This window comes from Symphalangus syndactylus, chromosome 17 (assembly GCF_028878055.3).
Source record: "Symphalangus syndactylus isolate Jambi chromosome 17, NHGRI_mSymSyn1-v2.1_pri, whole genome shotgun sequence".
NCBI lineage: Eukaryota > Metazoa > Chordata > Mammalia > Primates > Hylobatidae > Symphalangus > Symphalangus syndactylus.
Genome location: NC_072439.2, coordinates 51,938,649 through 51,965,549, shown reverse-complemented (window position 1 = coordinate 51,965,549; position 26,901 = coordinate 51,938,649). Strand labels below are relative to the sequence as shown.

Genomic DNA, 26,901 nt, shown 5'->3' with positions numbered 1-26,901 from the left:
TGGACTAGTCCTTGCTGATTTTCTGCCTGTTGGATCTGTCCATTTCCTTTACAGATTATTCATTATTAGTGTATAGAAATGCAATTGATTTTTGTTTGTTACTTTGCTGAACTCAGTTATTAGTTCTAACAGCGTTTTTAAGAACTCTTTAGGGCTTTCTACATATAAGTTTATATCATCTGTGTCAGAGATAATTTTACTTCTTCCTTTCCAGTTTGGATGCCTTTTATTTCTTTTTCTTGCCTAATTGCGCTTGCTGAATTTCCAGTAACTGTTGAATAGAATGATAAAATACTTCCCTTATTCCTGATCTTAGAGGAGAAGCTTTAAGTCTTTCATCATTTAGTATGATGTGCCTTGTGAATTTTTCACATATGACTTTCATATGTTGAGGTAATTTTTCCTCCTATTCCTACATTGTGGAATGTTTTTATCATGAAACGGTGTTGAATTTTGTCAAGTGCTTTTTCTGCATCAATTGAAATGATCATATGACCTTTTTTTCACTTTGTTAATATGGTATACTACATTCTGCTGGAAGTCACATCAGCCAAGGGGGAAGGGACTTGCAACAATGCTGGGAAATGCAACAACAATGGCTTCTTCTTTGTCTGCATCTCTGAGATCGGAAGAGCACCAATCCAGGATATTTGAGAACAGAATCCTTTTCACCCAACCTGGCTTCTGCAAGTTGTTTGCAGGCTGTTCCAGGAACATGTGCACAGCTACTTGTCCCAGAGCTGAGGGATGGGGGATGGGTAGCTGCTACTGTGCTAAGAGCAGAAATTGATTGAAATTAACCAGCATTTACCATCCAAGCCTTCCCCTGAAAATTTTAAGTCTTCAATAGACTCCTGAGTTCCAAAACCATTACATTAGCCAGATTCTGCTAGTGCCATTGGTGTTTAGGTGAGAAGACACATTCGACACATTCCTGGTGCTTTCAACAGTGCCATCCTGCCATAATCCTCCTTCACGGTTCTATTAGCTGTTTCTCACATATTTCAATTCCCTGTTCTTAGGCACATACTCATTGAGGATTGCCCGGTCCTCTTGGAGACTCAACCCTTTTATCAGTACATAATTCCTCTCTTTATCCCTGATAACGTTCCTTGGTCTGTAGTCTATTCTGTCTGAAATTAATATATAGCTATTCTTGCTTTCTTTTAATTAATGTTAGTGTGTTATATCTTTCTTCAACTCTTTTTATTCTTAATTTTTCTAACAGCTTGTTCAAAATAATAACAGAAACAATGTATTCATATATACATGCTTATGTATAAGTGAAATGAATAACAACATGATAAAAGGAATGTGAGAGAGGAATTACAAATATTTTGTTACTGTAAGATACTTGCACTACAGAAATATAGTGTAATTTAAAAGTAGACTTGGATTTGTTTAAATGTCTACTGCAAACTCTAGGACAACCATAAATAAAAGTAAAAAAAAAAAAAAGAACTACAAATGATACGCTGATAAAGGAGATAAAATGCTCATTAAAACCACAAAAGGCAGAAAAAGTGTGAAAGACAAAAATAAAAACAAAAATCAAGGGCAACAAATAGAAAACATCACAAATATGTTAGATGTTGATGCAATTATATCAATAATGACTGTGAATATCAATCGTGTAAATGCACTGCCTTAGACAGTTTGGGATGCTATAAAAATTCTTACATGGGGTAGCTTACAAACAACAGAAGTGTATTTCTCACAGTTCCGGAGGCTGTAAGTCTGAGATGAATGCCCGCATACTTGGGTCCAAGTGTGGGCCCCCTTCGAGGGTGCAGACTGCCAACTTTTTGTTGTATCCTCACATGACAGAAAGAGAGAGGGAGCACAAAGTGGGTGAAAATAGGTGGTTTTCCTGGGCAGCTCTCTGAACATTTGAGCTCCTTTAATTGGGCCACGAGTTGGAGTTATTTGCTTTCAGTGTGATGAAGAAGAGAAGGAGAGAGAGAGCAAAAAGCACTGTAGGCTATTGTAAGGCCAGGCTGGAAGGGGGCACATAACTCATGTCTATATTTCATCTGTCAGAAGTCTTTTATATGACCAATTTGACTGCAAAGGAGGCTGGAAATGCCATGAAACACATGGATTTGAGAGAACACTGATGGTTTTCGCCACACCATCTCATAGGACTGGTGTGAGAACTAAATGAGCAACATGTATAAAGCACCCACAAATATTTTATTCTTTTATTTAGATTTTCTTGGTTTTTGTTTTTGTATTTTTTGTATGTTTTTAAGGGAGAGGATGCCAGATGACAGAGTATTTATGGTTTTATTTAACACAAATAAAATGTGTACATGAGCTGTCTATTAATTTTTCTTGCTGTGCAGCCTGGCATTGGGACTAGTGACTCTGGTGGGCTGTCGGGCTACTCTCTCCACAGTGGCTTTAACTGTTCTTGGAGAAGCATGTTGAGCAATCTCAGTACAGTAAGATTTGTTACACATCAGCAGCACTTCCAGCTCTTTGACATCGTGGAACAGGAATTTTCGGAAGCCACTGGGGAGCATGTGTTTTGCTTCTTTTTGCTCCCACAACCAATGTTGGGGGTCAAGGTCTTGCTTTTGATTTTTCTCCACACCCTGTTGTCAATGCCTCTGGGTTGCTGCTATATGCATACATCTAATTTTGATATGTCAGTCTGACTGGTGAAGGATAAACTTCTTTGTCCATTTTTGATGATCTTGGGCTTCACGAGGGGTCTAAGGGTAGCCACGGTATCAAGAAGGAGATGGCCTTCCCTCTGTAGGCAACACCCAGGAAGAGAGGGGAAGATAATTTTTTTAACTTTTGATACAAAATTAATAGATCTTCACTATGGAAAAACTAAATAGTATACATAAACAAAAGAATAAAACAAAAGTCCCCAATAATCTCAACCTCTAAAGATAATAGCTATTAAAACATGAATCTTTTTTCTTTTACAAAGATAAGATTTTATTGTGCATACAATATTAGAAGCTTTCTTTTTAAAATGATCATTTACTGTGGCATAACTCCCTTGTGTTATTATATTCTTTTATAGATCATCCTTTTCAATAACTATGAAGTAGTGAGTCTTACAGATGTACTATAATAGTCAAACACTTTACCAAATGTTGGGCATCCTTACTATTTTAATTAACACTGTGATGAACATTTTGTGCTAAATCCTTGCACATCCTCAGCTCTTCCTTTATTAATGTGGGTTTTTTTCCACTTCATTTAGCTCTCTGTGTTTGAGCTGGGCATACATAGAAGAGAATGACTGGCTGGTCAGGCTAGTCACTTAATCAACCATGCAGAATGGAACTGGTGGAACAGGTTGGGTTTATTGCTGTAAAAACCAGCCAACCATAGCTTTGACTTTTAAAATTATTCCCATTCCCTAGAGATTATGCCCCAGCTCAAACCTTCTCTGGCGTACATACTGCAAGAACTGCCTCATGCATTATCTCATATTCTTAAGAGAATACACTGTCATCTTTGCCTGAGTCAAGAGGAGGCCCTGGCAGCATGGGCTATGTTACTATTTATAAAGCATGTTTTATACATGCTAGAGGGTGCCAAATGTATTAAGTCAATGAGAGTCATTTGCACAATGCATATGGGATCAGGATATAAAATGATTTGAAGTCCTTTTTTGGTACAGAGAATATTTTTATGTTATATAAAATCTACAGATCAACTTGCAAACAGAATTTTTAAAAACCTGGCAAAAATGTTTTTATAAGGACCATTTCTCTTCTCTTGGAACTTTTTCTAATACTCACCTTTGATTAAATAGGGTTCAGACAGTGGTTAATAAAACCCTTAAATGATTGTGCCACCAACCACTATTTTAAAAACACCTCAGCTCCTTGGTTGCCTACATTGCCTACACAGGATGAAGTCCCAATCCTTTAGCACTTGCAGTTTCTGTATCCTTTCAAGTCTGGTTCCAAACCTCCCTTTGCAACTTTGTCTTTACCTGTCAATCCTTTCTTAGTGATCCACTATGGATTATAACACTTTATATCATGATTGGTTTTAAATCTATCTTTCCCTCTCTATAACTTCTCTTTTTTATTAACCATAATATCCTGTCCCTCTCCTCTGCCTAAATCTAAGAACCTAATACCTGAAATACAGTAGGTAATCAATACATGTTTGTTACTAATAATATCTAAAAAGATAAGAATGGCTAGCATTACTATGTTCTAAGACCTTTGCTTATGTTATCTCATTTAATCATCACAACTTTATGAGAGTGATACTATTATTATCCCCATTTTATAGATGAGGAAACTAAGACACAGAGGTTAATCAACTTGGCCAAGATTCTAACAACAGATGACAGAACTGAGATTGAACCTAGGCAGTACTAAAGCTCCAAAATCTGGGTTCTTAACCTACACTAAGTGAAATTCATTGCAAAATGAAAAGTATTCACCATGTCATTGGGACAGAGACCACATGTAGGGGAGCAGTATAGGTTTTTTGACAGATGCACAGCTCTGCAGACGGACTACTTTGGTTTAAATTTTGTTTTTACCATGAGCAGCTTTGTGAGTTCGGAAAATTTAAATTTTACTTAAATTTTCTAAGCCTTGTTTCCCCATTCATTAAGTGTGAAGAATAGCAGCCTCAATCTGATAAGATCATAGTGAACTTTAAATAATACAATCTTTATGAAGCCCGCAAGATAGTGACTAGCATATCATAAGAGCTCAATCAATACTGTATACATTTAGATATTTATTTATTGATATTAGATATTGGATTTATTGCTATTTGCTGTCTTGGAGTGAATATTCCAAATGCTTTGGCAAATAGGTCATTCGTTCCCCAGTCACCTGCTTCATGCACAAATCTGTGCATATGTGTACATTAGTCACACACGTAGGTGACATGAACATGGAATTACAAGACTCCTAATTCAACTAGATGGCCTTCCAAAGTGCATTCTGCACCAGTCATATTTGTTAGGGCTTTCCAGGGAATCAATAAACAGTGCTTCAGTGTCACAACACAACAGCTCTTGGAGACCTTCTGGTTCCAACATTCCATGAATCAAAGGTTAAGGCCTCTCCTAGCCCTTAGGCAGTCATGAGAATTTAGAATTAGAGAAAAGATTGGAGCTCCATCCAGAACTTAGAAAAACACCCTCCCTTCAACTGATCTACTATGACACCAGCACCCAGCATCCAGCCCACAAGCCTGGCTAAGCTTGACTTTCCGGAGACTAAACTCTCATTGGGTTCTTCTCCTATTAGGAGTGAGCTGGATGGGATTTGACCATGACCTCATATGTGCTCTTGTTATATTTCTCGTGGGTCTAGGCAGCTATGCCCTGAAAATACAGCTCTGACTAGAGGAAATATGATCTCTTTTCTTTCATCACCAAAGCTCCAAGCTAAAGCTAAAGGTAAACTAAACTTCTGAAAAGGAAAAGGAGAAATCATCCAGCCCAGTTCAGAAGAATGCTGGGAGAGAGGAAAGGCAGAGTAAACAGTGTTTAAAGACGAGGCAGCAGTAGACCATGGCAATGATTACAGTGGGTAAATGCAGAGCCCCCAGCCTGCACAGATGGGGAGCTCACCTCCTTCACCCCCAACTGCAGGCAGGACAATTGCTAAACAGCCTTAAATTCAGGCTGATATTAGTCAGGCTTTACTGATGAGAAAGGGCTTGGAGCACATCTTAAGCTGCCTGGGGTCGTGAGTCAGCTGTACTTTCAGAGGAAGCGGTCACTGGGAGGGGAAAATAGAATCATAGATGTTAGTGTTGGAAGGAATTTACTCAGTTCTGCCCCCTCATTTTGCCTGGGGAGGAACCAAGGGTTAGAGTGAGTCCACTTGCCCAATGTCACAAAGTGAATTTGGGGCAGAGCGTGACTGTTCTGTCCCTTTCCTATTCTGTCCCTTTTCTCCTGACACTTTTCCCCTCCTGCAGCTGGCTCATGTGTGGCCCTTCCATCCTACCCTCTAGCCAAGCCTCTAACATAACGCAGGCTGCATATTGGAGCTGTGCCACCCCTGGTGTGCTGCAGAGTGGAAAGGGGAATGCGTGGCGGCATTACACAGGAAATGTCATGGCGTCTGTTTTTCCTCCCACTTGTGGAAATTAACTTCATTTTGGATCCCATATATGGGGTTAATTTTCCACCCAAAGGACAGACTACAAAGCTCTCAGATCAAAGAAAGAACTGAGGGCTACATCACTCAGGGAGCTTTTCCTAAGCAAGCAGAAGGAGGTGCCAAATATGTTTCAAAACACTGGACACAGTCATTCTTTTGCTACATGTGGCTAATGCTTATCAACATTTTCTTAGCAAGAAAAGAAAGAGAATCAATGTCAAAATGCTTCTAGTAACTTTTATCGAGTACTTGTTGTTTGCCAGGTACTTTTATTTCATCCTCAACAACAATTTTTTTTTTTTTTTTGAGATGGAGTCTCGCTCTGTTGCCCAGGCTGGAGTGCAGTGGCACGATCTCAGCTCACTGCACGCTCCGCCTCCCGGTTCAAGTGATTCTCCTGCTTCAGCCTCCCAAGGAGCTGGGACTACAGGCGACCGCCACCACGCCCGGCTAATTTTTTGTATTTTTAGTAGAGACAGGGTTTCACCGTACCATTTTTTTTAAAAAAAGGAAATAGAAGCACAAAGAGGTTAAGTAACTTTCCCAAAGCCTTGCAATTAGTAGTGTGACTCCAGGACTTGATTCTTCGTCATGCTTTCAACTCTTTTGTAAGACTGCATATAATTCTTGCTTTAAAGCACAGGTTTAGTCATTCTCTTCAAATTTCTATTCACTTCATGAAGTCTTAAGTAAAGAACCCCTCTTGTTGTTATTATTGATCAATATCTGAACCAAATCTAACAGCTGAGATGCTGGTGTTCTGTTGATTTGCAGTTCTCACAAAATGTTCCTTTGACAAGACTTCTTTCTGTTTAAATGTGCTACAGGCTATGTAACCAATGTTAGCATGTTGGTATATTTCCTTCCTGCCATTTTCTTTTTTTTTTAACGTGATAAAAACCACAGCCACATTCAATTTGACTGCTCATTTACCATTTTTTAATGAAGAAATAAATAACGTTTCATTGAGTAGCTCTTTCATTATAAGCTTATGATGATACATAAGTAGGGCAGATAAAACCCTATGATGAGACGTTTGGACTGTTTCAAAATTCCTTATGTCATCAACATCTGTAATACATTATTCTTCATTTACTAGATATATTTTATTCCAGGTTAACAGAGATTTTATTCTCTGAAGGAGGCTCAAAGCAGGGTTTGTGTGTTTATGAGTTCAGGTGGGAAGAATTTAAGGAATGCATCTGGGTCATGAGCCAACCTAGAAGTCTCAGTAAGTTCAGTGAGCAACATGAAAGGCCTGCGTACATCAGTAGCAGCAACAGAAGCAGTTGCCACACCAACCAAGAGAATATGTACAAGAGATTTCAGAAAGCCAGAAACATCACTAGGTCTCAATGTCCCAAGTGAAGAGAAAACTCTCATATTACAGGAACACTGACTATCAATCCACACGGAAGCAGTTTTTCTGGAAGTGACATAACAATTGTGTTTTCCAGATTACTTAGGGCATTCTTAGCTCTTTGTGATCAACAAAATTGACAGCATGCATGCACATCCACACAATCCAGAAGTGATCACTTTCTGCTCATTCATGTAACAGATGTAGGAGACCTTGGGATGATGAAGCAGAAAGGCCCAAGTTAGGATCTCAGCGTTACCCCTTCCGGCAATATGACTGTTAGTTAACATGACTATTTCTCAGTTTTCTCACATGTAAAATGGGAATCCCATTTAAGAGAATGAGTAAATAAATGAATTTTTAAAAAATAAAAACAACGGCCAGGCGCGGTGGCTCATGCCTGTAATCCCAGCACTTTGGGAGGCCAAGGCGGGCGGATCATGAGGTCAGGAGATCGAGACCATCCTGGCTAACACGGTGAAACCCTGTCTCTACTAAAAATACAAAAAATTAGCTGGGCGAGGTGGCGGGCGCCTGTAGTCCCAGCTACTCGGGAGGCTGAGGCAGGAGAATGGAGTGAACTCCGGGGGACGGAGCCTGCAGTGAGCCGAGATTGCACCATTGCACTCTAGCCTGGGTGAAAGAGCGAGACTCCGTCTCAAAAAAAAAAATAAATAAATAAATAAATAATAAAAACAACAAAACATTACATAAATTGTTAGCTCTTACATATTGTTAGGGCATGTAGAAATGCTATTTTATAATCCTTATCCATCTTGGAGGCTTATGGTGGAAGTGGTTACATAAGTATTTTATATTCATTTAATAGGGTAGTTCGAGATTTTTAAGTGGGAAATGTTGATAAATGTTTTATTTCTCCTGCTGTAGGAGTCTCTTTTGAGACTCCTATCTCTCTGCCCCTGCCCCCCAAGACGGTCCCAGTGGTATTCAAAGTCTGAGCAGTGGTGTCTCCAGGGGCCTGAGCAGCTTTTCTATTGCTAGGCACCAGGAAGGCCCACTGCCTTCCTATTGGGTGATATGGGAGCCCATTTTGCCCAATCACTTATCTACAGGGCCTCTGTAGACATTTGAGCTTGTGCTCTTCCATTCTGGGCATTCACGATTGAAGTTTGACATTCTCATTTCATTGTTCATCCACACAGTAAATTCAGTTACCAAATTTTTTGGTTCCATTTTTTTCAGTTGAGTGTCTCCTTTCTATTCTTACTGCTGCTGCTAAATTCCGTCCACATTACCTCTTGCTTTACCTGTTGCCATCACGGATTTGGCCTTCCTGCTTCAAGTTTTCCTTCTTTTAGTCCCTCCTACAGATCACTGAAAGATGGATTATATTCCTAAAATAATGTCACATTTTTGCCTCAAAACAATTTATTGTCTACAAATTCCTTGATGAATTAAATGCAAACTATTCCAACATGATAGTTAAGGCCCTTTATACAACGTCCATGTAGCAGAAACCAATAATTTGTTCTCTCCCCTCTCCTTAATAATAGATACGCTTTCCTTTGCTGAATGTTAGCCAGACACTTGGCTGCTCTGAACAAGGACTGCATTTCCCAACCTCTCTTTTAGTTAGGTATAATCACGTGACTTAATTCTGCCAGTGAGATGTGAGTAGAAGTGACATGTGCAACTTCTGGGAAGTGCCTTATGGAGAAGATTCCTGTCTTTTGCTCTCCCTTCTTCTTCCTGATGCCTGGAATGCAGAAGTGGTGGCTGCATGAGTCTTAAACTATAAAGTGGAAGCCACATGCTGAGGATGACAGATCAACGGCATAGTAGGAGCCTGTTCCCTGGCCCCGGGTGTCACTGAACCAAACTGGGGTCCACTTGCCTGGAGCAGTAAGACCAAACATCCACACTGAGGTTTGCAGTGAGAGAAAGGAGGGTTTTTATTTGCAGAGCATCAAGCAAGGATAATCGGGCAGCTCATGAACCCAAACATACTTTGACTCTTGTGGTTAATAAATCTTAGCAATTCTGTTTTGCAAATGAGGAAACTAAAGCCCAGAATAAACAGTATTATTTCAGGAAATTGTGCCTCATTACTAGATATTATCTAAAGATTTTCATCATAACCAGTTTCCTGCATCCACGAGGGTCTTACTTCCCCTATAATCATTCAATATTTCTCAAAATATGGTCTGTAAAAGACTATAGACTTAGGATATGGATTGTGGGGCCCTATATTCTGTGTCTATGAATTAGAATCTCTGGGGATGGGGTTCTGAAATCTACATTACAAATAAACTTCTCCAATGATTTTATACGCACTGAAGTCTGAAAACCTCAACTATACCGTAATTAACAAACATTAAGCCAGAAGACCTCAGCTCTTGGCTGGGCACCAGAAGCTCCCATGGAAGTTGAATTGCCCTATTATTGGGCCTCAAATTCTAAGGCAGCAGCTTTGGGGACTACTTCATTCCACTCTCAACTAGGACTCAACCATTCAGAGGTTTGAAATTGTTGGAACTTTAGTGGACTACACATTTGGATGAAAAATTCATATTTTAAATGATCACCCAGGGCACTGAATAGTATGTTCTACCAGGCCATCCTGCTGTGGAAGAGAGAAAGTTGGAATACTACATTTAGGGAAGATTTTTCACAGGATTATGTTTATTTCCCAAAAAAACTACTAGAAAAACCTGTTGATCAAACAAAGCTAAGCTTTTTATCCTATTGCGGAAAGAGAAAACACCACCTTGACAAAGTCTTGGGAAAGTCAGGAGAGGATATTTATAGTATTTTAGTACTTAGGATGGATGGCTTTTATGGCAAGTCTTGCAAGGCAGGAAACTAGGATTGGGCAGAGTTTATAACACAACATCTTTGGGTTGTTGGGCACAGTGAGGAGAGGGTATAGAAGTGAGTACTGATGAACAAGATGTTACTCTTGGTAAGTCAGTCATTTAATTGGTTCTCAGTCAGCCTCTGGGAACAACAATTTCCTGGAGCAAGTAAGTAAGTTATTTGGTCTGGTCCCAGGATTGTTGAACACAGAAGAAAAGTATGTTTGTTTCCATTCTAATTAAAATAAAAAATATCTATGGTGAAGCCTCAATTATCCCTAAAAGTCTATTTTCTGGAATTTTACTTTCTGCAAGCACTATGGTAGAAATAATATTTGTATTTTATTTAACAGTTTACAGAAAGAAAACACACACTTCGTGTTTTTTGATAGAACCTGTGAGGTAGTTAGGCCACGTGATTTAAAATGCCCAGTTTACAGGTGAAGAAATTAAAACTCAGAGAAATTATGTAATTTGCCTGAAAAGTAAAGTGCTTTATATAGGAATTGTAACCTGGTATTCAGACTCCAATATTCATACCCTTAAACAGTACCACGAATAGGTTTAATTATGTCACAATGTCTTTTGTTATTGTTGTTGTTGTTTTTTTTTTTTAATGTTGCAGAATCTGGGGAGAGTTCTTTAAGTTTGATTAATGTAATTTGGTTATAGGAATGCCAAAAGGAATTCATTATAACTTGGCCACAACCACAAACTTCCAGAATCACGGACCCTACAGAAGAAACTATAACTGGCCAAGAGTAGAGCAATAATTAGCTAAGTGTAAATCAACCAAGAAATAAGAAATAAACGATGACTTCCTGAGTGCAAAAGGCACTGTGTAGCACTTTAGTCCTGGTTGCTACTAGCTTGTTAATGTAGACAACCTAGAAACAAGTACTGTGAATTCCAAATTATAAGCTCCTGCAAATTGAAATGTGTTTTTTGAGTATGCAAAGGCCCCCAAGGCTGACCAGGAAGTTATAAAGTTTTTCAAGTAGAAACTTACTGGTGGGGCTTAATGAGCCATGTATGTCACTTCCATTAATGAAATGAAATATGCCACATTTCCAAATCTCCCTTTAAATTGCAAATCCATCTAAATGGGTCGTTTCAGATAAACAAATGCCACAATTTCCCTCTGGATTGGAAAGCACAGTCTATGATGATCTGGGAAAAAAGCCCACGAAGTCAAATAAGGGAATATATCAGAGATATAGTAGATGTTTTGTTTTGTTTTGTTTTGTTGTAACATACATAATGAACTCTCTCTTGGAAACTGAATGTCCAAACAGATTAAGTAAATATCCACTGCCGCTTGAAGGGAGAAAGAAATCAATTGTTCCATGTGCTTTTCTCAAGCAGGGCTCATATTCTAAATCAGTCTCTCAACTTTCACTGTATTTTACAATCACCAGGAAAGCTTTGAAGATTCCTGATATTCAGGCCTTACCCCAGACCAAGTGGGTTTTAAAACTCCCCAGGTGATTCCGGTGTGCTGCCAGAATTGAGAACCAGTGGCCTAAATCAGTGGTCCTCAAAGTGCAGTCCCCAGACCAGCAGCATCGCCATCACCTACAAACTTGTTAGAAATGCAAATTCTCTGACCCGACACCAGCCCCTCTGAATCAGAAATTCTGGGGCTGGGACCTAGCAATCTGCGTTTTAACAAGCCCTCTAGGTGATGCTGGCTATGCTGAAGCACTTTTGAGAAGTACTTCTCTAAATAAAAGGGCAGTGTTCCTCCACCTGCAGCTTAAGGGAACATAAGCCTGACCTTTCCCAAATACTGCTTGGGACATGTGGCTTTTGTCTGAAGACGGGTGCCACTATTGACACAACACCCAGGCCTCTGGCTTTAAAGTAAACTGTGAAGTGCCATGTTAACTATAAGGTGTGGAGCTGAAAGGTGGAAGAGAACAACAGAAATCCTTGGCCCCAATTCCAGGGCTGATCTTTTGAGGCAGGCTGGTCCCAAATAGTGCATCTACTGGGACCACGGTCAACATTTGGGGTTTGCCTCCCAGCACACCCTTTCTTCTGACTATAGGGCCAGATTTTTGTTGATGAATCCATCCTCTCCCACTTTTAGTCCCTTCGGTGGGTCCTATGAGCGAGGCTGTAAGGTACATGGATGTGCTTTGGTTAAGGAATAGGCCAAGGCGAATAACGGGGCCTGCATGACTCAGCAAGTTTGGCAAGCAGGCGCACACCTCCGCTTGTTATATAACCTCTTTGTGTAAGCTCATACTTTGCTCTAAGTCACAGAGGTATAATTGCCCTGCTAATGCTGTACAGGGACTCTTGGGGCTCGGCTAGGTTCAATATCGCTTAACATGGTGGGCGTGCTGGCGCCCAGAGAAAGAGAGAGAGAGAGCCAAAGCTGTCTGTCTTGCAGACGGACAGAAGGAAGCCACACAGCTCCTTTGCGCTGGTGCCCAAAAAGAGAAAGAGTTAAGCTGCTGACCCCGAAGGCAAGGGAGAGCTGGCCGTGCAGCTGCAGGCGTGGAGGCTGTAGGAGCCGCAGTGCCAGAGCAAACAGCTGAGATAAAGGTGGACAATGTGAATAAGCTGCTAAGAGAGCTGCTGCTGAATAAAACCATATTCGCCTGCCTATGCCCCCACCTAGTGTTCTTTCTGCTCATCCACCCACTCCCCTCGGACTTCAGCATGGGCTGGACCCAGACCCCAGGTCCTGACAGAGACCAGTCGGCGCAAGGCTGTGAGGACTGTAGCCCCGTCTTTTTCTCTACTCCATCTCCTGCCATCCTCCTAGGCAACACCAGAATCACACTGGATGGCCATCTGATTCATTGGCCATGAACATTCTGAGTTTCTTCATTCCCGATAACCTTCCCCTATACTCCATCTCACCCATTCATGCCCACAGATCTTTAAATTCATGAATTCAAGTATCCTTTCTTTGGTCCTCAGCCTTCTCTCTTTCCAGTGTTTTTGCTTGGATGCTCCTGTTTCAACTCTTTTTTGACCTCACAAGCCCCTCTCATCTATCGTCCCTCACCTTCTTCCTCTACTGCTCCTCTTAATAAATGAATGCCCCCAGTCAATGGTAGGGAATAAAGAATGCATATGTTTTAGATCTTAAAGCACTCTTCCTGTAGTTGCTACTTAAAATTCATCATTCTCTGCAAATCCCTGCCACCCTGCTATGATGGATAAAGTGTCTTTCTGCCATCAAAGGCAAAGGTCCCCATATGTGCTCTGGTCCCTCTCTCCAAACATCTTCTAAGAAACCTTATGCTGCTTGTTATCTACCCTTATTTTCTCCTACCTTTTCAATCTCATTCTAGCAACTGGGTCCTTCTCATCATCTGTTAAACACGTTCTGACCATTCTGATCTTAAACTGGATTTTTCCCTGTATCTCCTCCATCACTATTCTCTTCTCACCCTTCTGGCTCAATCTCCCCATGAGATGTGTCTATATTTCCTTTCTCAACTGGTTCATCATTTGTTCCTTAGGACTTTCTGATCTCATTTCTGTCTCTACCATGCTAATGTGTCCAACAAGCTCTGTGTGGTTTAATTTAGTAGACATTCTTCGGTCCTCATTGTCATTGACTTATTGGAAGAATTTGACACACTAACCATGTCCTTCCTCCACTTCCTTCCTTAATATCCCCAACTGTTAACCCCAACTAGAAGATAAACTTCATGAAAACAAAGGCCTTGTCTGACTTGTACCTGCTGTATCTGCATCCTAGAACAGTTCTGGCACTGTTCAATGAACAAATGAATCAATCAACTACATAAATGCTCATTTCATCTTAGTACATGAGGGAAAGTACAACATGAAAAGAAGGATAATAGAGGAATCTAAATTCATATTAGGAAGTGGCTTATAGGTCAGGAAGGCGTCTCCTGGTTTCTATGAGCTACACTCTCTGACTTTTCTTTCTACCTGTCTGTCCTCTCATTTCCAATCTCCTTTGCCAGATGCTTTCCCCTTCTCTCTCCCTAATGTTTCATCATTCCTCAAGAATTGTTTCCAGACCCGCTTCTCACACTACATTTCCTCTCTGGGTAACTTTAGCACTGTCACTGATGCCTTTACAACCCTTCCCAGTTAGATGTCCCCAGTCTAGTCCTTCCTTCTGAGCTCCAGATCCATGTAGCCAATATGCCCCTGCCTGCCCAATGTCTAACAACCACCTCAAATGCAACATATCCAAAATTAAGACACAAACCAGTGCTTCCCAATCCTCTACATTTGCTTCTTTTTCATGCTCTCTATCTTAGCAAGTGACACCACATTATGCCTAGTTACTCATACCTAAAACTCATAAACATGAAGGAAAGTAAATATGGAAAAGAACACAGTAGAGGGATCTAACCTTATATTATTTTTACTATCTTGGAATCAAGTATAATGATTTTAGACATTTCTATAACTGGGATATTATCTTCCTTGGACTCATTCTTTTTTCCCTACATACTAGATATAGGTAATCTCAATTATAGTTCACATATACAATTTTCTTTTCCAAGTGTTTGTTTTAGCTAGAGTTATTAATTGCCTCTTTTTTTGACTCACTGGCTAGGTCTTCTCATACCTCTACTAGCTCTATAAAACTCTTCTGAATATAATATTTTTATTTTATTATAAATTGACAATTTATAATTGTATATATTATGGGGTACAAAGTAATGTTATGATTTATGAATATGATGTGGAATAATTGTCAAGCTAATCAACATATCCATTACCTCACTTATTTTTCCTGTTGAGAACATTTGAAATTTACTCTTAGCAATTTTGAAATGTACAATACAGTATTATTGACTATATTCACCATGATGTGCAACAGGTCACAAAATAAAACCTCATTCCTTTTGTCTGAGATTTTGTATCCTTTTACCATGATCCCTTTATTCCTCCCACCCTCTAGCCTCTGTAATCACCATGCTACCCTTTGCTTCTATGAGTTTGACTGTTTCTGTCTGAGATTCCACATATAACTGAGATCTTTCTGTGCCTGGCTTATTTCACTCAGGATAATGTTGTCCAGTTCATTCATGTTGTCACAAATGAGAGAATTCCCTTCTTTTTAAAGGCTAAATAATGTTCCATTGTATATATAAACCATATTTTCTTTATTCATTTATCTGTTGATGGACACAGATTGATTCCGTAACTTGGCTATTATGAATAGTGCCATAATGAACATGAGAATACAGACATCTCTTTGACAAACTGATTTCAAATATTTTGGGTAAATATCATTTCATGCATTAAGTGGAATTGCTGGATCATATGGTAATTCTATATTTAGTTTTTGGGGACCCTCCATAAAGTTTTCCATAATGGCTGTACTAATTTACATTCACAGTGTAGAAGGGTTCTCTTTTCTCCACATGAACTCATTGCTCTAATTGTATTTTAGTTTAAATGTTGAGGTTGAGAAATTTGCTGCCATTCTGATTTCTAACACTTATGTGACATGCTTTTTCTCTGAAAGATCTTGAACTCCTTGATTTAGCTTTGGAGATCTTAAATTTTATGATGATGTGCCTTGATACATATCTTTTTTCATGCATTTCTGAGACCCTTTCAATCTGGAAACTTACGTCTTTCAGTCTGAAAATACTTCCTATATAATTAGTAAGAATTTTATATATTAATATAATTTTCTCTTTACCATTTTTAAATTCTATCTTTCTGCATCTAAAGTCTTGGGGCTTTTTTGCATCATCTCTTTTTCCTCTAAGTTTTGGCTTTCTGTTTAATTTTGATCTCTCTCTTCTATACCAGAGGCTTTTCTTAAAGGCTGATCATCCTTGGATATCATAATTCAGCTTAAGCCATCATGTGTGTTTGGGTGGAACTTGTTGGTGAGTGGGCTTTAGTGTGGGGCAACTGTGTGGCCATCTTGCTTTCTCACAGAGACCTTCATTTGTCAGTTTCTGGGTAATTTCTCTGTGGCAGTTCAGTTTCTCCAGAAAGGATCCTCCGATCTCCTGCCTAGGTATGGTCTACAAGTTTCCTTTGACTTCTGGAGCTGGTGATTGGGAGTTTCTGTGGTTGTACTTTTCAGTTAGCAGACTCACTTAATTTTCTTCTAATTCCGTGCCTTGGTTCCTAAATACAGTACCCTTCTAGTTCAATCTCTCCAGGGACTCTAACTTTTGTCTACTGTGAGGTTACCAGAGGGATAGTCTAGTTGAGATAGTAGGGGGAGGTCCAACTACTGCTTATACAGATCTTCAATTGCAATGTTTGCAACCCTGTGCTCTACTTCTGCCTTTAGTGATAATGTATGCCTCCCATTCTGGAGCTTCTTCAGGGTCTCATGTGGTCACCCAGCTTGCTCTTCCTTGATCTGTCTCTCTACAGGTGCTTAGGTTTGACTTGCATCCACTCTGCTAAGCCTCTTCCCACCTCTTCATCTGCTTTCTATCTTTATACTTGATGGTTCAAAATCACCAAGGACTTCTGGTTTTATTTAAAATGGAGGTTCGCATTCCTTTGTTTTGTTCTATTCTAGTAATTTAGGGGGTAGTTTTTGAAAGAAGAAAGGCAGAAAGGGCTTTGCTTTACTCAGCAATCTTGAAACCAGAAATCCTCACTTCTCCATTTTTGACTTCAGCAACTGGGATAGACGTATCTGGCATTTGTCAAAATGGAGAAAGCTAAGAATAAAACAGGTTTGGAAAGAACTACCAAATTTTTTTTGGTCATGTTGATTTTAAGATGCCTTTTAGACATTTTAATTGGAGATGTTGAGTAGACAGTTGGATACAATGAATTTGGAGTTCCGGAAAGAGGGGCATAGATTCTATTTAGAGTCACAGGATCAAATGTGATTACCCAGACAATCTGTACAGATAGTGGCAGGAAGAAAGTGCAGGCTCAGCATATAAACATCAAGCAAAGAAGATGTCAGCAAAGGAGACTGAGAAGGAGCTGTTGGGGAGAGAGGCAGAAAATCAGGTGAGTGCAGTATCTTGGAGGCCTAGAAAGAAAAGTGTTTGAAGGAGTTCAACTATATACTGTAAGAGTGAAAGAGGATATAAACAGAGAGGTGGCCATTGCATCTGCCAACACAGAGGTTATTGGTGACCTTGACCAAGCAGCCTCATAGAGTGATGGTATCCAGAGAAGCTTGAAAGGAGTGGCCTGAGGAGAGAATGTGAGTGAAGATGTGAGACTGCAACTGTAGATGACATGCTCACCAACTCTTCTGCTATGTATGCCTTGTTCATCATTAAATCTTTAGCAACTAGTAACCACACGTAAAATATATGTGGATCCACTGAAAGAATGAATCTGGTCCAAGGGTTCCTACAGTGCTAGGATCTTTTCTAATGCATGCACTTCCATTGTCTCCCACCCTGTCTTTATCCTCAGAAAAATTAATTTTAACAATATGAAATTAATTTTAACAGGTGAAATTAGTTTTACAATATGCTTAATTCACTATATTCAAAGCATTATCATTTCAACATGAAATCAATTCTAAAAAATCTTGGAGCAATCTGACATTGTGTGTGTTAAGTCTTTGAAATACAGCATATGCTATACTCTTCCAGTACATGCCAACTGGAACCAGCTACATTTCAAGTGCTTAATATGGTCAGTGGCTACTGTATTGGCCATATTAAGTCATTCCTTTTCAAAGGGAAGCAAAAGTTGTGACTATAATCTGTGAGCTTCAAAAGGTCACAAATTGGTTTACCCAAACCATTCAAATGCAAAGCAAGCTTGTTTGGCAAGAGGAATTGCACCGCTCAGCTGAGAACATTCTGTAGCCTGCTGAACATAGGCCTTTGGGGCCAGTGAATGGAAACAGGCTTTCTGCCTGAAGGACCAACTCCCATTAGCTATGAAGTCTTGGGCATTTTCCTTTCCCAATGCATCTAGTATTTTTCCTCACTTTACGAATTAAGACTTTATTTTCTGGATGTCCAACATGCCTTGTGTAGCAACTAAGATGTGTTTATAAGCCTTTTGGGAATCTCTGGAATTTACATGGAATTCCATTGATGGTGTGATGATGTGTAAAACAGAATGAACTCCATGTGCTCTGTGGCATGGATAGGCCTGAACCCAGTTACAACTAATTTCTACATTAATTGAACATGAATTCAAAAAACATACTCCTTTGCCTTACAATGCATTAGGTTTCTAGAGATTATGAACACATTATCAAGATGACCTAATTCATTCTTGCTCTGTAGACTGGTTGTTTTGGTTGGTAAATACCCAGTTTTATCTGTGTTTGCTTCATTCACTGAGCTAGAGCTTGTTTCTCCTAAGAGAGACCTGATTAGGGGCAAGCAGGTGGGCAGGCTTCCACTACAGACCAGCTGGCTTCCCAGGACTAAGACCCTCTTACATTCTGTGAGGCACTGTCTTTCATGCTGTTCACAAGTTGGTCCAAGAGGCATTCTTGAAGATTAAAATTCACACAGAAACAGCATGTTTGGCTTTCAGAGGATCAGCCATGTCATTTTTATGTCTGCATGAAGGGATGGCATCTCAAAATTTTCCGAGCTGGGCCAACTCTGCAAACAAATGACCTGCATGTTGTCAAATCACCAGCTCAGGCCAAGGTGGATACTCACTGCGCCTGGCCCACCCAATTCCCAGCAGTACTCTCCAGCAAGCTTGTCACACTTCTGAAAGGTGACATTTTAGCAGTCTGTTTATAAAACTGCCAAAGGAACATTTATCATGAGGTGCAAACAAAACAGGCACAGGAGAGAAATGTTTTGCACCAGGTTTCCCAGAATTCTGAAACATGTCTCCTAAACACTCTGAGACACCTCTGGTTAATCTGTGCAGTAAGTATCAGAAGCAAGTATCAGAAGAGTACATGGACCAGGTGTGGTGGCTCACTCCTGTAATCCCAACACTTTGGGAGACAAAAGTGGGAGGATTGCTTGAAGCCAGGAGTTTAAAGCCAGCCTGGGCAACAAAGCAAAATCCCCATTTCTAAAAAAATTAGCAGGGCATGGTGGCATGTGCCTGTAGTCCAAACTACTCGGGAGGCTGAGGCAGAAGGATATGCTTGAGCCCAGGAATTTGAGGCTGCAGTGAGCTGTGATTGCACCACTGCACTTCAGCCCAGGCAACAGATCAAGACTCTGTGTATTAGTCAGTTCTCACACTGCTAATAAAGACATACCTGAGACAGGGTAATTTATAAAGAAAAAGAGGTTTAATGGACTCAAAGTTCCACATGGTTGACGAGGACTCACAATCATGGTAGAAGGCAAAGGAGGAGAAAGGCACGTCTTATATGGCTGCAGGCAAGAGGGAACTTGTGTAGAGCAACTCCCCTTTATAAAACCATCAGATCTCATGACACTTATTCACTGTCACGAGAACAGCATGGGAGCCACCTACCCACGATGATTCAATTACCTCCCACAGGGTCCCTCCTGTGACATATGGGAATTATGGCAGCTACAATTCAAGATGAGATTTGGGTGGGGACACAGCCAAACCATATCACAAAACAAAACAAAAAACCCATATGTCCTGTAATGTACACACATTCTGAAGTGAAAACAAGCTTGGAAGTCCAGTATGGCTAAGAGTGTCAGAATCCTCCACAACTGTGTTCAAGAGATTATTAAAATATACTGAGGGGACATTTTTCTTATTACAGCAGAGGTGACATGAGTTCAAGAGGTCCAGGAATTGCTGAGTTAAAATACCCTTGACTGACTGTATTAGCCCCTAGCATTATATTAAAATTTGACAAACCACCCATGATTGGAAAGCAAATAGACAACTTGCTTCAACCCGATGGTGATAAATCAGTCACTCACCAGGAGCAGTAGCCAGACACACAGACATGAGTATTATGCAGTTTTCTTTAGTGATTTACCCTGCTGGCTGTCTGCCTACTTGTTTGAACGTCTTCAGGGAAATACCAGAATTAGAAGTTAATGTACTGAAGAAGCTACCGTCAGAACGTTATTCACTAACTGAGAAAACCTGAAAATAATCAGAAAGATCTGGCTGCAGGCATTGATGCCAGACAAACATAGAGCCTGCTTCTCACTTCCCTGGAGGTCACAGGCCAGGCCATCCATGACACATTTGGGAAATTAGGGAAATAAATTCTGATGGACCAAACAGTCTTGTGTTGTACCACTCAAACCCGGAAAGGTGTAGAGCTGAAAGGTGCTCTGAACACCTCAGGATGCCCCCAACACTAACCTCAGTCAAATGTGTATGACAGGGGTGTCCGATCTTTTGGCTTCCCTGGGCCACATTGGAAGAAGTAGAATTGTCTTGGACCACACGTAAAATACACACACTAACGATAGCTGATGAGCTACAAAAAATAATAAAATCACAAAAAACCCTCATAATGCTTTAAGAAAGTTTATAAATTTGTGTTGGGCTGCATTCAAAAGATCTCATAATGTTTTAAGAAAGTTGATGAATTTGTGTTGGGCCACATTCAAAGCCATCCTGGGCCCCATGTGGCCTCTGGGCCACAGGTTGGACAAGCTTGATCTACGGACAAGGCACAGACCTGATCTGTCCTAGATCTAGTGCTGGACTAGATGCCATTCCATCTCTCTTTGTCCCTCTTTGTCTTCTCCCCCTTCCCTCCCCTCTCTCTCCCCATTCCCTCTTCCTGCACAGTAGATTGAAATAGAAAAGTAAGAGCTGGGTCAGAGGTAGGTGTTAGATGATTTTCATGGTGTCCTGCAAATGAATAGAGCAATGTCTTGGCCCCTATCAATTAAAAGGCATTTTGAGGAGCCACTTTCTGGCCGGAGTAGGAGGTGGGTAAGGGACTGAAAGTAAGTCTCATACTGACATATTTGTTTAGGTGACTTCTTCTTTCCTAGGTTATGGGCATCTTGAAGGCAGGAGCCACGTCTTAAGATAGGCTTTTAAAATAACATGTATTTTTATTGTCTGATTGTGAAATAAATACATACTCGTCGTAGAAAAAAACTGAAACACGTTTTTTAAAATCTCATTTTACACCTAGCTTTTAGAATAGTGTCTGGAACATAACAGGCACTCAATATAATTGTGTTGGAGAGGGAGGAAGAAGGGAAAGTGACATCAATCTCCTCATTAAAATGCACATAATTCAGCAGTGGCCACGTGGGGGGCAGTGAGTCAGGAGGTGCTAAAGCTGCACTGTGTAGCTCAGGAGCACAGGTTGCCTGCAGCTCCGGCTGCTGCCTCTAATCTCAGAAGTTTATCAGGGGTAGATGTGAATTTACCAGATAACAAGGACCTGGGATTACTTAGCCTGGAAAAGAGAAGCCTTAGAAACAATTTAAAAATTAGCATGGTAATAGTATTTCCATTATACAAAGTCGTATATGTTTCTGAGAGACAAATGGAAAAATGTGAATGCATCCCCTAGAGTTCCAGTCCTGTTGATATTTTGGCACGTTCTCTCCAAGCACGTTTTCTAGATGTTACTCTTTTGTCATTGTTCTTTTCCGTCATTGGGATCATGCTCAATCCATGAGGGGTCATGGTCCATCTGTGGTCATGAAACCTATGTGGTGGGTCTAACTAGCATGGAAAAAGACAAATTGGAAGAGCATATAAAATGCTAAAATGTACTGTCCCCAGGGTAGGCAAGCATTGTCTCATGCAACCTTTGTTTCAGTAATAAAATATGTACGGGTGTCCTGGATCAAGATGCAAAAACAACCATTTACCCTGGGTTGTGGGCAAAAGGTTTGAGAAACGGTGTACAATATTTCTTTCTGCTTGTTCCCCTAATTTAATTTAAAAAATGCTTATATACTATTGCATTTTAATGACAATATTATTGTTAGCAGTCTAATATGTCATTAAGTGGATGTACTATAACTTATCTAACACTTCCCCTCTTGCTGGGCGTTTATTTCATTTCACAATTATAAATAATATGGAAATAAAAAAATCTTTTTGCAAAGTTTTTTTCCACTTATAAAACTAGATCCCAAATAATGAAATGATTATATCAAAAGATATCATTTTCTGTGTAACAGAGATGAAATTTAATAGGCTACATAACTGGGAAATGCAGTTTGTAAATTTCTTTCCTTTCTGTAACTGAATGTAACTAGCTCCTACTTCCCTGTTTCTCCTCATTAGCAGAAAACTTAATCTCATCAGTTCAAGATAAATTAGTCCCTCTGGTTTAAAATTCTGTTTGTTCTTGGTAATTACTCCATCAATTTAGGATTCTTGCTCCTCCCTGTAGATTTCCCAGGTGAAGCCCTCAGCTGGGTACAAATCTGGTCCAAAGTTACCTGCTGGCCTTGCTAACCCCCCTGAGGTGTACCCGGTTCCACCAGTTCTTGGGCATCACTCCATTCCTGTTTCATCCATTTCTGCCAGTCATGGGCAATCCAGTCTACACGGTCTACCTTCTCCTGGCCCATCCCAAAGGCTTCTCTAGCCTGCTGACCTTAGCTGCACTGCTGTCCCCCTCTTGGGAGCACAGAAGCTCTCAGCTGTTTCCCTTGACCCAACCAGGGAGTGTAGGATGCTGTGAAGCTAGACACGGGTTCATCTGCTTCAGTATCTCCACAGCTATCGCTACTCTGACATTCAGGTGCACGGATTTTCCACAATGCTTGCTCCCCTCCAGGCTTCTCCTGGGAAGCCAGGGAATGGTATCTTCTGCTGTAGGATCCTTGTAAAGTTATCTGAAGGATTTTCATTCCCTCAGATAAGTGCGAGCCATGGAGGTGTATAGCTTGCCTCTCCCTTTAAGAAAGTGACTTGCTATTCAGATGCAAGAATGTCATTAGCTGACAGGCCCCAGCTATGTGTCTCTTCAGTTTCTCCCTCAGCTTTTGAGCTGAGGCCACACTCTTCCCAGGCAGGGCCCAGCCAACAATTGAGCACAGCGGGGATCCTCAGGTGTTGCTATTTCTGCCCAACACAGAACTCCTCTAAGAGGCTTTCTTGGCTCAGGAGTGGGCAGAGACAGTCAGATTTGGATTGCAGTTGTAGGCTCTCTCTGCTCAACCTTCCCCTTTTATCTATCACAGGTGCCCTCCCCTGACACTTATCTCACCCCATAAACTTCTTGCACTCCTAACTCCAACCCAAGGGCTCAAGTGACACAAAGCCCCTTTTCCCCAGAGCAGTGGGCCCTATGCCCCTTCCCAGAAACTATCCACATTTAAACCTTGGTTACTTCCCTCCAATTCTCCCTTTGCTGTCATTAGTCAAGGATATGTTTCCCTTTGGTGAGAAAGTGGATTTGACCTCATCTCGCCTTTATATGCCGTAAACCCCTGCTTCCATCACTGCCGGGCACTCACCTCACTGAGCATCTCTGCATGCTGGGCAAGTGCTGGGGACTTTCCCTCATATTCAGAGCCTTTGGAACCACCATCTCCATTCTACAGATGTAGAACATTAGGTTCAAAGTCCCTGAGGTCCTATGTAGATCGTTCCTGAAGAGCAAGTACAAAGTGAAGCACAGAGAACCCAGCTAGCGGGAAGGAGCCCTGATTTTGTCTTTATTTATGTATTCATTTTGCTTGCATTCACCTAACCATTAGCTGGCTAGTGGTATGTAAGTTACATGATTATTAACTGTAATATTAAGAAAAAATGAATTTCTAAAGCTTCGTAGAGTCAGGAGAACTCCTGATTGAACATTTCTTCGGGGCAGCCCAGAAAGTACTGAATATAAAATTTCTCAGGGAATTGCTAATCATCATAATAACTTTGATAAAATATCTGAAAAGATGTGGTTTACATGGGACACAAAGGAGTTTAATCTGTGTTTGAGTTAATGAATGAATTTATACATATAGAATATAGGATATAGAAAATTTAATAACAAAGAAAAGAAGCCCAAAGATTTTCGTCTGGCCCAGTGTCTATGACTTCTACAACTACAAGATGAGGATGTTCGCGATGGACTGAGATATACTAGTATTAAGTAAACCCCAAGGAATTCTTGGAAACTGGTTCTTTTGTGCAGATGACCTATCAGTTGTAGAGGAAACTGAAGGGAAACAAAGCAGACAGTCTCGGGCTGGGAGCACACAGCTGGTATTCATGGGTTGAAGCAGGTCCCTCTGAGGCCAGGCTCTGCACACAACAGCTGTTTATGGTCTAAGTAGCACTCAGCTGGTGACATGCATCCTAGAACAGTGCCTCTCAAAATTTAATGTGCATACAAATTAAAGGGGCATCTTGTTAATAAGCAGATTCTGATTCTGTAGGTCTAGGTCAGGGGCCTGAGACTCTACATTTCAATAAGCTCCAAGGTGACGCCATGGACACTAGTTCATTGGCCATAGTTTGAGTTCCAAAGGATATGAGATATGCTCAGACAGCTTCGTGCTTAATGCCAGAGGCACAGACACTGTTTGAATAATTTATTCCCCCCATCCCCAGCCCTCACTTTCAAAGATGTCTTTGGAGTTTCTTGTTAAGGAAAGTTACCAAGAAGCAAACATAAGTCCCTCATAGCCTACTGCAGCATTGTTTCTGTGAAGCCATCATCTCTCCCAACCTAAGACAAATATTTCCTAAGTAGGAGAGGTATGCCCACAAAATGATTTCATTTGATAGAAATGCATGGCATTAAATGATCTTGAATCAATAAGGATATTGCTTCCTTTCCAGTTCTCTTTCCATCCTCCTAAGTATGTCAAAGAGAAAGTCTCTGTTAGGTGCTATTACGTCTTTGAATGCTTGCTGCTCTCCCTGTATTAGGATGTGATTGGTTGCTAACAACAGAAAACCCAACTAAAAATGCCCTAAATAAATGAAATAGCCTAGAGGGTAGAGGGGGTGCTCAGGCTGGTCATCTCAGCTGGCTCTGGAGCCTTCAAAATATTGGCCTCACTCTTGGGCTAGAAGTAACTTTTCCAATTGGCTGTGGCAGCTCCAGGCCTTGCATTCACACTCAACATTGGCCCCAGTTAACATCCGGAGGAAAAGATGCATTCTATTCTCAAAAGACAAAAAAACCTTCTCTTCCCAAAAGGTCCCAGAAAACTTCCTCCTCGTGTTTCATCAGCACAAATCAATTCACATGGCCTTTCCTGGACAGTTTCAATGACCAACAGTAGCCTGAAGCCTTAGGCTTGGGCCCTTGGCAAGGGGGATGAGTGCTGGGTGGTTAAAAACAAGAATCTCTCCATTGCCTTGTCAACAAAAAGAGAGCGGGCCTCTTGTTGGATGCCTTTGGGCAAGAAACAGTGGGCAATTCAACTGGATTTTAATAATGGGAGGGGCGTTTGGGTTTTTTGTTGTTTTTTCAGTTGCTTTCTCTTAATGGCAAATGATACTAATTTCCTATTCACAGTTGTAAAAAGAAATTTTTTATTACTTGTATTTCAGTTTTACAATATAAGTTAATTTAGAGAAAAATGTTAAAGAATAGAACACAATACATAAATGTGGCAAAAATTATGAAGGTCATAGGAAAATGAGAAGTTTGAGAAACATCACTATGCTGTTACTTCCTGGCTAACAGATATTTGGAACTCCTAAATAAAGAAGGTTAGTTGTTTAAGAGACATCACCTGCTACTCAGTTCCTGTGGGTTGTAGTCTGGTGGGTTCTCATCCTAGACTGGATTAGAACCACATGGGAGTTTTAACAAAGCAAATGTCTGGGTCCCACCCTCCAAAGACTATAGATGGTTTCCCGTGGGGTCTGTGTGTTAGCATTTTTTAAAAGCTTCACAGGCTATTCTAACGTATAGCCAAAGTGAGAACCACTGTTGAGACCTCTGAGAAATCATTCTGAAATGGAAATCAACAGGAATTTAGTTTGGCCCCATTGCTGGGCTGTGTCTCCATCGTGTAACTGAGCAGTTTAGCTTCAAAACACATTTTTCAAACTTTTTTTCCCCTTTTTCTCTTTTCTCCCTAGTCTCAAGATGTATCCTTGAAGTAAATTGCTGAAACCTCTTTTTTTCCTTCTTCGTCTTAAAATATAGCCTTAAAGTATACTTCAACACTTCACATCTCTCCCTCTCCCACCATATACTCTTACAGCATGCACATTTATCTAACTACATGCTTGTTACGAAGTTTCAGGGGTAATCTTGTGACAAACCAGGCATGGAGAGCTAGCTGTGAAATTCCAGAGATGATCTCAAGGTAATTAGTCTACAGCCCAGCCACTGCTGAGATGACACCAGCACACACTCCAGGTGGACCATGACTCAAGACGGCCACCAGAACAAGGCACACAGACCTTACACCCAGCACCATGCCCACATGCCTCCCTCTCTAAGTTCCTCTTTTAAGCCCCTCTCCCCAGACTCAAGTTTGAAATGTTTCTCTTAAGGAATGAGCTTGGCCATTTCCCCAACCGCTGGCTTTTGGAATAAAGTCACTTTCCTTTTACTGCATCTCATCCTTGTTCATTTGGCTTTATAAGCAGTGATCAGCCAAGCTTGCGTTTGGTTACAATCTCAAAAATTATAACTTGTCTTATGTATCTACTATCAGTCCAGTTAAGAAGAATACAAAGATGTGCACTGCTGTTCAGAGACCAAAGGGGCAAAGGCATTATTTTAGTAAATACGATACATTTTGAAAATACTGTTTTCCAAGTAGTGTTCTTATAATAAATTTACAAGGACAGTTAAAAATGCAAGATGTTAATGTTAGATTATTATATCTCT

General features: G+C 40.5%; 1 long non-coding RNA gene across 1 annotated transcript in view; it reads right to left on the bottom strand.

Annotated features, from left to right (window-relative positions):
* Positions 1–2,272: 2,272 nt before the first annotated feature.
* The window catches only part of LOC129465883 (uncharacterized), a 54,711-nt gene continuing 30,082 nt past the window's right edge, over positions 2,273–26,901 (bottom strand). The window contains exon 3 of the long non-coding RNA XR_008652043.1: positions 2,273–2,758. This is a non-coding gene — a long non-coding RNA (uncharacterized lncRNA). The remainder of the gene's footprint in view (positions 2,759–26,901) is intronic.